This window comes from Orcinus orca, chromosome 9 (genome assembly GCF_937001465.1).
Source record: "Orcinus orca chromosome 9, mOrcOrc1.1, whole genome shotgun sequence".
Lineage (NCBI taxonomy): Eukaryota > Metazoa > Chordata > Mammalia > Artiodactyla > Delphinidae > Orcinus > Orcinus orca.
In genome coordinates this window covers 103,835,441-103,848,647 of record NC_064567.1, presented here as the reverse complement: position 1 = coordinate 103,848,647, position 13,207 = coordinate 103,835,441, and the positions used below count along the sequence as shown (strand labels likewise).

At 41.0% G+C, this 13,207-nt stretch overlaps 1 protein-coding gene across 4 annotated transcripts in view; it reads left to right on the top strand.

Annotated features, from left to right (window-relative positions):
- Nucleotides 1-13,207, top strand: part of VWC2 (von Willebrand factor C domain containing 2) — a 118,555-nt gene that overhangs the window by 32,616 nt on the left and 72,732 nt on the right. The gene's annotated exons all lie outside the window — the stretch shown is intronic.

The following is a 13,207-nucleotide window of genomic DNA, read 5'->3' as shown; positions in this document are numbered from 1 at the left end:
CAGCTGGTGAATGGATAAACAACGTGATTATATCCATGCAATGGAGATCCACCAATAAAAAGAGATCAGCAAATGATAAGTATATGCTACAAAATGCATGAACCTCAAAAACATCCTAAATGAAAGAAGCTAGTTGCAAAGACCACATATTGTATGATTCTACTTATTTGGAATGTCTAGAGAAGGCAAATTTACACAGGGAGAAGGCCCCTCAGTGGTGGCCTAGATCTAGGATCAAAGAGGGGAATTAATCACAGATGGGCAGGAGGGAATTTACTGAGGTGAGAGAATGTTTATTAACTGGGTTGATTACTAAGATCATTAAATTGTACACTTAGAAGGGGTGAGTTTTATGGTGTTTAAAATATACCTCGATAAAGCTGCTAAAAATATGGATAGTCTCTTTAAAAGATAGACAGGTGAAATTTTTGTAATTTCCTTTGATTGAATTCTAAGGCCAGCCTTGATTACACATCTTTTCATCTTCCCTGAGAAAGTGCCTTTTCAAACCCTGTACTGGTGCCTTTGATAACTATGAAATCTTTTCATTAAGCCTGTAGAAGCTGAGGCCCTTCTAAGTATATACCGTTATGTAGCTTGAAGAGCTAGGAGGCCATAAAGGGTTGCAGACACACAAACCCATAGAGGCCCATGGGGTTTTCTAGACTTCCTGTGCTCTGGAGCCCCGTGCATGACACAGACGTACAGCCCACACAAACCCCTCTTCTGTATTCTTCACTCGCGGTGTGGACACCTTTCTGCCCCCTTCAGTGCTGCACTCCCCCGTGTCATTCTAGACTCTCCCTCACAATGACCCAACTTCCCAGGACACGGGGCTGCAAATGCAGGGAGAATGGAGGTCGCTGGGTACATCCAGATCTCATGCAGGTATTGTGCTCTTCTGGGATCCCAGAGCCCAGGAGGCAGGGTTCACCCAGCTCAACCCTGGTGAGCATCACCTCCAGGACTTGTTATAACACAGATTCACTGACGCACCCCCTCCCCAGAGTTCCTGATCCAGCTGGTCTGGCCTGGAGCCTGAGAATTTGCATTTTTAATATGTGCCTCCCTTGGTATTTTTGGTGCTGCTGGTCTTGGGACCACCTTGGAGAACCACTGCTTTGAGGTGCTCATTTTCTCACTTTTTAAAAATTTTTCCTCCCAGTCAAGTTTAATAAGAGAAGTACACAGTGGAGCTGTGCAGCTTTAGGCATGAATGAGATCTTTTTGAGATTTTGATGCATTTTTGTTGTTTTTCTAGAGATTTTAGAGTTTATAGAAATATGTAGTATGTAATATTTTAAAAATTGAAATCTCAGGACAGAGAAAAAATGACTGTTGAATGGCAAGTGAGAAAAAGTTAGTATAGACACATGCTCCCCATCACCCTGTGTTTCATAACAACTCGTTGTTAAAGACGGTCTGCAGAGTTGACAATAAGTTTTCTAGCAGCCGAAGCAGAAAAGAGAAACTTAATAAATATCACCTACACAGAGAAACACCCCAGAGGAAATGACTTCCTAATAAGCAATTTTCCTAAAAAATAATACCTAAATAAAGTTTTTTTCTCATTCCAATTTACAGTCTCTGGAGGTATAGAAGTGTTTATTATTGGCCTTATTTTTTATGTTAAAAAAACACTAAAATGAAGAGAATTTAAATCTGATCACAGTGATTTTGTAACTTGCTGATATAAGCCATATGGTATATTTTTTCCTGGTTCAGTGTGCTTATCTTTTTTTCAATTTTATTGAAGTACAGTTGATTTACACTGTTGTGTTAATTTCTTCTGTACACCAAAGTAACTCAGTTTTATATATATATTCTTTTTTATATTCTTTTCCATTATTGTTTGTTACAGGATATTGAATATAGTTCCCTGTGCTGTACAGTAGGACCTTGTTGTTTATCCATCCTGTATATAGATTACATCTGCTAATCCAAAGCTCTCACTCCTTCCTTCTCCCTCCCCCCTCCCCCTTGGCAACCACATGTCTGTTCTTTATGTCTCTGAGTCTGTTTTTGTTTCATAGATATGTTGATTTGTATCGTAGTTTAGATTCCACATGTAAGTGATATCATATGCTGTCTTTCTCTTTCTGACTTAGTTCACTTAGTATAATAATCTCTAGGTCCATCCATGTTGATGCAAATGGCATGCTAAATAGATGTTTTTAATGTCAAAGCTTTATTCACCTTCTTGTTAGTGTTTCCCAATGTAGACCAAGAACTTAACTCCGAAGTGCTAGCGGATTTCTTATCCGTGTGTTTACTTACATTTTGGTTTAGTGGGAGTAAAGATTCAGATCGTATTCCATGAATCCTCACAGAGCCCAGTAAGCATCGATACTTATGATTTAGAGAAGCACTTGCGTGCCCCATGGTGTTCCTCCTCCTTCGTGAACTGTGAACTAAGATCAGCTCTGGGTTTGCAGAGGTCTAAGCCAGGTGAAGATGCTGGGTGTCCTGAGTGCAGACGGCTCTCAGGTCTGCTCACTTCTGACAAGTTAGACACAGAGAAGGGTTGGGTCGGGGCTGATCTCTTGATTTCAGGAACTTAATTTGTTTTCATTTCCTCCGGAGACCTTTGAATTAGCAGCTCCTCTTTGCAAATTTGTGAATAGCGTAAAATGACACTTTTGTTTGCAAACATTGGGGCAAAACCTTAATTTTTAAGATAAATAAATCAAGTTAGACACAGACTGCCCTGAAGTCGTTGCTACCCAGTTATCACGATGAAGTGCTTTCGTGAGTTAGGTGCTCACATGAACCTAGGCAGAAAGTGTATGGCCGTGGCTTTATCTGCATGTTTCCTAGAGTCTGGGTGCATTTGGCTGTGGATTTTAGACCAGTCTGGGGCTCAGGCCACAGACCAGCCTCCACGAGGCTTGGCCACTTCCAGTCTGCATTGTGCCCTTTGAACTTGCTGAGGACCCGCCTGGAGTCCCTTCCCAGTCTCCCCCTTTTTATAAAGACTGGCACTCAAATGTCCTCACCTGGAAAACCTTCTCCGTCCTGTTTCCTACAGGAGGTTAATTCCCCTGTGTGTCCTTCTCACAACCCAGAACCCAAATCACATGTCTTCTGATGTAATTAAGCATGTTCTTTTGTTGAACTTTTGGCTCTTTTGTTGAATGCTGGGTTCTTTTCTTAGATTTAGAGGAGTCTGTGTGTATGCATGTGTGTGGGTGTGTGCTTATGTATTGCTTTTATGAAAGTTAGAGGCACTTATTATATATTTTACATCAAATACAAAGATGAGTCAGGTTCTGGTTCCTGCCCTTATGAGCTCACCATCTAGATGGGGAAGTGGTCTGTAAATAACCTGTCTGCTGCTTTTGTTGAATGATGAGGAAAGTGGTGAGGGAAGCAGAGGAAAAAAACTGAGTAATACTGCAGTAAAACGTCACCATGTGTGTGGCCTCCGTTTGCTTTTGAATTATTTCATTAGAATAATGTCACGGGAGTGAGATGATTAGGTCAAAGGCTTGGAACATTTTTATCACCCTGGTACATATTGCCATGTTGTTTTACAGGAGGTCGTGCACAGGGTAAAATCTCTGGTTCTATGATAAAATTGCTAACCTTTCATTAATTTAATTTATAGAACATTGTGCCCATTGTTTGAATATTAAGACTGAAAACTCTACAGTATTTCGATGCTATCTTTCCTACAATGTGTTCTACTTCTCTACCTTCTTAACAAAATAACTTTAAAGAGAACTTTCATGGTTCTTGATTACTGAAAGTCACTGATGTGAAAACCAGTGATTGGACTGCCCCATTATACAATGAGGGCTTCAGAGTAAGAATCTGATCAAGTAACCTGATTTCTCTGTATCCTTTCTGGAAAATGGACATATTAAGTGTAGCTACATCTGTGGATGTTTTGTGACAATTAACTAACATGATGGATTTAGAAGAGTTTCATTCATTCAATCAGCAGATATCTGCTGTATGCCAGGAGATAAGATGGCAGTGGGAAAGACCATGGGAGGGGAAGGGGTGATTTCCCCAGTGGGGAGGAGGCTCTGAGGGGGCCAGGGAGGATTGTGGCCCCAGAGGTGGCTGGGCAGTGGAGGGGTGAAGGTCCCCCTGTTTGTGGGCTGGGATAGCCCTGCAGGCCTGGAGGCGGAAGCAGAGCTGGGGCCTGCCAGGCAGGGGCACAAGGATACATTTCCAGCTGTATTTCACAGGCAAGGCCCTTTGTCCTCTAGAAGATTATCCATTCATACTCCTTCGCCATCATTCGTCTGTTAAAAGCCACTTGGTCATTAATCCAGTGGTCTCAGATACCTCCAGACTGTGTCCTCAGCAAAAGGGAAATCAGTTTTCACGAGATACAATAAAGCCATTCATCCAAGGCAGGCAGATACCTGTACCCCATCCACCGCTTGATCAATGGTGCCGTTACCAGAGGTAACTTGGAATTGCATCCAGAACCCTTCCATGGGATGCGTTCTGGTAGAAATGAGCTGTCAGTGGCTGACAGCATGAGACACATGGCCCTGTGGACAGCTCGCCCAATCTCCAGGAGAACAAGGCGATGAATATTCTCAGCCGGATGTAAAATACCTTCTTTGTTGATCAGAAGATGCATTCTGCTCTTACACTAACAGCAAAACCCAACCTCTTATTTGTATTTCGGGAAGATAAGCTCCAGGTATAAAAGAGCCCATTACCCCAGGAGGTCCCCCTAAACCACCGGTTCTGAAAATTGCATCTCATCTTTTCTCAAACAAATGCCTTCGCTTAAGAGTAGTTACAATTTGGTAATCCTGACAGCTGTGAACTGAGTTTATCTTTAATCACACAGTCCCTGAGTGTCTATGGAAAGCACGTCAGCCGTCACTGAGTAAAGCATTATTATAGGAGAGAAAAACATCACCACTCTTTACTTAAGAGCGCTCACATTAGATAATAAGAATGATAGGCCTCTGAATAGAGTGTCTGTGTTTTAACCTGTGTTATAACCTGACTCTCATAACCCTGGATAAAAATGCGGTTGTTTGGGCAACCTTTGGTCACCTGAGGCGGTGAGGTCATGGTGGGTACCAAGGTACACTTTAAACTTTACCTCCTGAGAGCACCAGATGCTGGTACATCTGAATCTAGGTCACCTCTGGAGAGACAGGCTAAAAATGGGTGGACTTTGAAACAAGGCAGACTTTTCTGACCATTAGAACTCTTCGTCAGCAGTGTTCAGAGGCTGGGGAGCCCAGTTCAGAGATAAGTACTTTCCAACTTGGACCAGATGACTGAAAGAGCACTTCAGTGCTAAAATTGATTATTCTTTGACACTAATGCATACATTAGTCAGGATGTCCCAGGCATCCTGACTCAGCAATCCACTCTGGTGGCACAGAAAGAACAAGGTTCCTTTCTTTGGTTCATTCGGACGTTATCTTCTTTTTTTTCTCATCTTCTGTTATGTCACTAAGTCATTCTGTAAATTAACAAGATAAACAGTTAAAACAAGATAAACACTTATTCTTTGAAGAACAAAAGAGAGAAGACCCCGTATCACCTTCCTCTAAAGCACATGGAGAGAAACATAAAAACCGGGCAGGGCGATCTGAGCCTCCCCAAGGGGCCTGGAGCTGGCGACAGGGTTGCTGGCTCTGGTTCCACCCACCCTCTGCTGCTGCCACATCTGGACCTCACTTTCCTTATCTGTAAAAGGGAATAGATAGGGGAGAATATATATGAACTTGCCTTTGCAAATTAAAACCAGTTATATATCTGTCATTTGAAGGAGGGATATGCCTTAGCGAACAAAATACATGTGATTAATATTTACGAAAAGCCCCAAACATTCCCCCCTAAAAGCCCCAAATTCATTTATCTCCTAATAATTAGATTTTTGAAGCCCCCCTTGCCGCCCCTTGGACAGGCCCAACACACACATAGCCGCCCAGCTTGCCCACAGGGCCCCCGCCTCCCCGCCACGAGCCTTCCTGGGCTGAACCTGCCCAGAGCTGTGGCCACACTTAACCTGCTTCTCTGCAGTTGCTCCCTCCACCTGGAAGGCATCAGAAGCCTCTGGAACCAACAACTCTACCTGTTTCCAAGGGCCAGTGCTGATGTCTGTGTCCCACGTTACACGTGTTCCTCACCTTCCTATCACAGGAAACACTGCGGCCCCCGGACCTTTGTGTTCGCCACCCCCGGGAGTGATTCCGTGTTGGCCAGCTTTTTCCTGTGCAGCCGTGGACGGCCCCCAAGGCCAGGGCACGGGACTTGCTCATTTCATCCTCCATTCTTGGCTGTTTAGAATAAACTGTCAACTATATTGTTTCTTTACATGTTTCCAAGGTCTTAATCCCTTCTAAAAAGACCGGGCTTCCTGCCTTTACTTTGAGAGACTGACCATACCAAGCTCCCCCCAAACCCTGGAAGCAAATTTTGTCGTTTCAGCTCTTGTAAATACCTTCCTGACCCTTGACCCCACTGCCTCTTCGGGCTCTGACCCATTTCTGAGTGCCAGGAACATCTCACATCAACCACTTCAAACCCCAGGCTTCAAGAAACAATGATCACCAAGGCAGCCTGCTGTTCATTATGTAAAATACAGCATCGGAATAATGAAGATGTGAGACTGTTCCCTCTGGCCCTGTGAGTAATGAAAAGCCTCCAGGAAGGGCTCATTCATTAAGATTTTATAAGCAGGGGGGGAATAAAAGGATATTTGTTTTAAAGAAAGCTATTTTCATCCAGTCTGGTCTTATTTTAGAGGACATTTGGAGAGAATGTAAATTTATTTTTAAAAAACAATAAAAATGAAATCCAGCGCCTGCAAAAAGTCTTTCACCTGCCGGTAAGATGCTTCACTAGTAACGTTTTGTTCACAAATTCGAATCAAACAGACAAGAATCTGATTTTTGTTCTGTGTTCTGATGGCATGTTAATCTGTTTAAGTGCCTATACCGGGAATCCAGAGGAAAGCTGAAACTGGCTGTTCTTCCCTGTCATTAAACTTACAGTGATTTACAGCACCTCACTCAACAGGCAAAACCCCAAAATGTCAAAATCCTTTGTGAAATTACCAAAAAGGTGAAAATGGACAATCCTACCCCAAGGAAGCAGCACTCAGGCGGGACAGGAGTCCCTGAAAAGGTGATTGGACAGGGATGAGAAGCTGAGCTGTGTGCCCCCCATTCCCCCACCCCACATGGAAGTCTGAATAATGCTTTACTGTTTGGCAAATAATGATTTCCCTAGCAACGAGCTCAAAAAAAAATTTTTTTTAAAGGAATGAAATTAGGAAGAAAGTGAACATTTAACAGACCTTTAATATTGATTTTCTGTTTCTCAAAGCTATTGAAGATGAGCCAGTAATTTGCACAAACTTTGTCTAGTCATTTTAGAGAGCTGTAGTGAATTCACTAAGCAGTTAGGAATAAACTAGAAAACATCCATCTGTTTAAGAAGTATCAGCTCGTAGTTCATAAGTTGGTAGTCATTTTAAGAAGACAGTCTAAAGACAATGATTTAGGGACTTCCCTGCTGCTGCAATGGGTTAAGAGTCCGCCTGCCTATGCAGGGGACACAGGTTTGAGCCCTGGTTCGGGAAGATCCCACATGCCGCGGAGCAACTAAGCCCATGCACCACGACTACTGAGCCTGCGCTCTAGAGCCTGCGAGCCACAACGGTTGAAGCCCACACACCTACAGCCCGTGCTCCGCAACAAGAGAAGCCACCGCAATGAGAAGCCTGCGCACTGCAGAGAAGAGTAGCCCCACTTGCCACAACTAGAGAAAGCCCGCGCACAGCAACGAAGACCCAAACGCAGCCATAAATAAATAAATTTAGTTAAAAAAAAAAATAAAGACAATGATTTAACAGGCACGACAGCAGAAAGCGTGACTTACCTGTCACCATCTGAGCCATGGAGTCTCACTGAGAGCCACTTACTCTAGATTAACTTTGCTCCTTTTCAGTTGCAGGGTTTTTTGTATCTGTGGGTTTTTTGTATTTGTACAGAAAGTAAAACATAGCTGTTAATATGTTGGCTCCAATAGCAGTAGAAAAACATAGTAAAAACTTAATGTCAGTATTGCATCAGTTTTCCGTGTGCTTTAGATAGAAAATCAATTCAGCTACTTTCACAAACAAAGTCAGTTGTCTTTGTTTTTAAATTCAGTTTCTGGAATCAAAGCAAAGCCTTTGGAAATTGAAATCAATTAAAATCAAATGCAAAACATCTAATGCTATTGCTAATTCTGTTTTAGGTGCATTTTCAAAATTCGATGTTGAAAGTAAAATTATTTTTGACTGCTACTGTGAATACATTTTTAGCAGAGCAAAGCGTCATTATAAAAACATGACCTACCTAACTTAAGGAGCCAGTAGGGTAGAAATGCATTTGAAGTTGACTGGGGTACACATATTATTCATAATTGTGTCCAAACAAATTGATAGCCTAGAAATAACTGTAGAAGCTATAATTTTCAAAAGTATTAAATAGTTTTCTAAGCATGTCTTTTTGTGAGTAAAAAAAAAAAAAAAAATCTCAGCTTGGCTAGTGCCTCTTTTGCCAGTTAGATTTTTTCTTTAGAAATGGTTGAACCTTGGAAGAACTACAGTGAAGTCAGTCTAAGTGCTTTGCAACATTTTTTGACTTATTTCTGTAGATGAATTCTCTGTATTTTGGCTGCATGTTTCTTTCAAAATCAACTGGAGATCCTTAATCAGTATTCAACAAATAGATAAAAAAATCTTCTGCTTTTGAAGTTTGAGAAGGTTACCACTGTTGCAACAAAACCCGTGAACCAGACAGTGCGGAGGTATCTCCAGAACACCTGAGGGGATGACACAGTGGGACCTCCATGTGTATTTAAGGTTTAATTTTCAAATTTTCTTACTGTGTTTTGGGCTGTATCAGCTTGTAGGTAGAATGTTTTGATTGAGCTTATATGTTTAATTGGATCTCTAGATATTTTGTGCTGAGAAGGCCCTTGATTTTTCCAACATTTGAACTCAGTGACCACTCAAAAAAATCAGAGATGAATTATTTGGTGCTTTTGTCTTCAAACCTATTTATTAAGGAAAGTTCCTATACGGTGCTATAAAGATAGTACCTGTGAAAATATTTGGCATATCCGTGAAAGTAAGTGATTAAAAAGGAGGATGTTTTCCATTTAACAGATTTTCGCTAAGTTTACCCAGCATCTCAGCATCTGTAGAGAGAGAGCATTTTCTTCATTAAAAATATACTCTTCAGAGGAGTCAGTTTAATGTGCCAATAATTCCAGATGTATAAAACCATAAAGTGTGACCTGAAAAAAATGCAGATGATTTAATGAAACATTTAAAAGGACAAGACTATTGGGGAAAATAAAATAGCTCTCAAAAATGCGATTATATAGTTAAGAAACGGAATGGATTTTATGAAATATACCAAAAGGAAAAAGTTTTCTTGACCCTCTTAGGGTCCGTGGCTGGGTCTGAAAAGAAAACTGACAAAGATAGATTAACAGGAGAAAAGCATACAGACTTTATTAAAATTTTACATGTATGTGGGAGCCTTCACAAGAGAATGAAGATCTGAAGAATCGATCAGAGCAGGAGTCGTTTCTACCTTTAGGCAAATAAACCATAAATTAGTGAAGCGTTGACAAGGAGTTTGGGACGAAGGATAGGTAAATGATGGAGTGACTAGGAAGATAAGGGCGAGTTTAACAAGTTTGTTTGTACAGATTTTTCTTCATCGTTCAATCAGTTTTGTTTTATCATGTATAAATTATGTAGTGTTTTTACTTTAGTTTTAGTGTTTTTTAGGTTTTTTTTTAGCATTTTTAAGTTACATATAACAAAAAGCCCCCTTTTGACTGTGTGGTACAATTCTCAGTTATCCCTCCCCAAATCCCCAACCCATACACCCTGTTCCCAAGCAACTGCTGACATGTTTTCTGTCATGATAGTGTTTGTAACTTGCTTTGTATGGAATTTCATACACCTGGAATCAGAGAGATGAGCCTGCGTCTGGCTTCTTCCATCTGCTGTGTTTTTGAGATTCAACACTGTTGTTGCATGTATCAGTCACATCCTTTCCTTGTTGGGTAGCATTCCATTGTGTGGACACACCACATTCTATTATATTCCATTGTATGGATATGCCACATCGTACTATATCCCATTGGAGGGTTTCACCACATCTTATTATATTCCTTTGTAGGGATACATCACATCTTATTCTATTCCATTGTATGGATAAACCACATTTTTATTGCATTCCATTTATGAGTATACCACAAGTAATCCGTTTACTGCTTGATGGACATCTGAGTTGTTTTTAGTTTCTGACAAATATCGATAGCACTGCTCTGAGCATTCACATATAAGCTCTTGTGCAGAAATGAGATATCTTGGGTAGATTCCTAGGAATGGAAACTGCTAAGTGTGAGCGTGTGTGTATGTTTAACTTTGCCAGAAACTGCCCAGCCGTTTCCCAAAGTGACTGTTCCATTTTGCATTCTCTTTAGGATGGGTGCTCCAGTTTGTCTCATAATTAAATGATACTGAGTTCTTTGAACAGAAGGCATTTGGGTGATGAAAGGCAGAACTCTGTTACTTCCAGCTCCAAAGGGGATACCTCCAGGGTCAGGATGACAGCAACCTGGAACCCTCCAGGGCACCTTGTACGTGGGGGTGGCCTGCAGTTGGCAGGTGGGGCTACTTGAGCTTTCTGGGGATTTGGGGTATTTTGAATAAGTCCATGGTCTCTAGTAAAAGGAGGCCATTCCTACGTGGGAGGTGTCGGGACCTCTGTAGGTGGGGTGTGTGTTTTCTAACTCAGGAGTGTCAGAGCCTGAGAAAGGAAGAAGTTGGGATGGGAGCTTAGTAACTGCCCATGGAGTGGACTTGAGAGATTTCAGCCCTGATTTCAAAACAGGATCAGCACAGCACTGGTGACACAGTTACTCCATATCCTTGAAGACACTTGGTTTGACAGTGTTTACTTTTAGAAATTCTGCTAGTTCTAGTAGACGTAAATTTGCTTTTACCTTATGACCACTGAACATCTTTGCATGTGGCCGATGACCATTTGCACAGCTTATTTCGTGAAGTGCCTTTTCAAATCTTTGGCTCAATTTTTGTTGAGTTATTTGATCCTTATTATTGACTTGAAGAGGTTAATACAAATTTTTTGATATATAGTGACTATTTTCCCTCAGTCTGTGGATTACAATTTCATTCTCTTAATGGCATCTTTCAAACAGCAGAGTATTTCGTTTTAGTGGCGGCTACTCTATCAATCTTCCTTTTGTGGGTTATATTTTTTTGTATTCTATCAATGGCACATTTGACTAACTCAGGTTACAAAAGTTTCTCTTGTATTGCTTTTAAGAAGTTTTGTGATTTCAGGTCTCAGACTCATTGTCTGTAATACATACGTTGGGTAGATGGTGAGAGGCAAAAAAAATTGATATCAAGTTGTCCCGGCACCATTTGTTGAAAAGATTATCTTTTCTCCATTGAATTATTGTGACATTTTTGTCAAAAAGATATATACTTATATATATATAAGTTTGGCCTATTTCTGGACCATCTATTTTGTTCCATTGATCTGCACACTTATCCTTATGCCAGTGTCGGACTCTGGATTACTGTAGAATTATTTAAATCTTTTTTTATAGATTGCTTTGGACTTTGCATTGTCATAAAAATTTTAAATCAGCTTTCAGTTTCTACAAAAAGACTGGATTTCGATTGGGATTGCATTGAGTTTATAGATCAACATTGGAGAATAGACATCTTAACTAGATTAAGTCTTCCAGTCCATGAACATAGCATCTCTCTCCATTTTGTTAGGTCTTCTTTAATTTCTCTCAGTGATGTTTTATAGTTTTTATTGTATAGGTCTTGTACTACTTTTGTTAATTCAATTCTTCATATTGTTTTTCCTAATATTAAATAGCAATGTTATTACAGTTTATTTTCCAGTTGCTTGCTGCTTCCATATATAAATACATTTTATTTTTGTTTATTAATCATTGTCTTACCACCTTGCTAAATTCAGCAACTTTGTGAGATTTTCAACCTTTATTTCTTCAGTTATTTTTTGTGCTTCTTTTTCTCTCTTCTATCCTTCCTGGACTCCAAGTACACAAGTGAAAACTTCTTAAATTGTCCCACAGGCTTTGAGGGTCTGTTCATTTTTCCTTCACCTTTTTCCTTTCTGTTTTTCACTTAGATAATTCCTATTGATACACCTGCAGGTTCACCGACTCTTTCTTCTGCCTTCTCCAATTTGCTGTTGAGCTCATCTGGCGAGTTTTTTTTTTTCATTTCAGTTATTGTGCTTTCAGCTCCAGAAATGTTACAGAAGTACTTTTACAGTTCTCATTGCTCAGTTTTGACTCTATATGTTCACCCATTGACTCAAGACCACATTTAAAAAAATTCTTTCTGCATATTTTAATACCTGCTTTGATGTCTTTGTCTGCAAATCCGGCATCTAGACCCTGTCAGAGTCAGTTTCTGCAGCCTTTTTCCTTCAACTTGGGGTAGACATATTTGCGGTTGTTTCTTTTTATAGCTTCTCATTTTGGTTTAAAAACTATATATAGAGAGAGAATGGATAAACAACAAGGTCCCACTGGAGAGCAAGGAGAACTACATTCAATATCATGTGATAAACCATAATGGAAAAGAATATGAAAAAGAATGTATATATATGTATAACTGAGTCACTTTGCTGTACAGCAGAAATTAACACATTGTAAATCAACTATACTTAAATTAAAAAAAAAAGAACTGGGGCTTCCCCAGTGGCGCAGTGGTTGAGAGTCCACCTGCCGGTGCAGGGGACACAGGTTTGTGCCCCGGTCCGGGAAGATCCCACATGCCATGGACCGCCTGGGCCCGTGAACCATGGCCGCTGAGCCCGCGCGTCCGGAGCCTGTGCTCCGCAACGGGAGAAGCCACGGCAGTGAGAGGCCCGCGTACCGCAAAAAAAAACAAAAAAAAAACAAAAAAAAAACAACTGTATGGTGTAGATAGGATGCTGCGGCTCCTCTGGACCTGTTGTTTGTCTGAGGATCACTGGTGCCCTGCCCCCGTGGGCACTGGCTTTCCTGGACTCACACTGTACCTGTGGATCTCTCCTGCCAGGGCAGGGGCTCTGCCCCAGGCCTTCGTGCCTTGGCTGCTCGTCCCCAAGCCTGATGTCCTGGGGTCTCCCTGTGCCATCTGGAGGCCCCG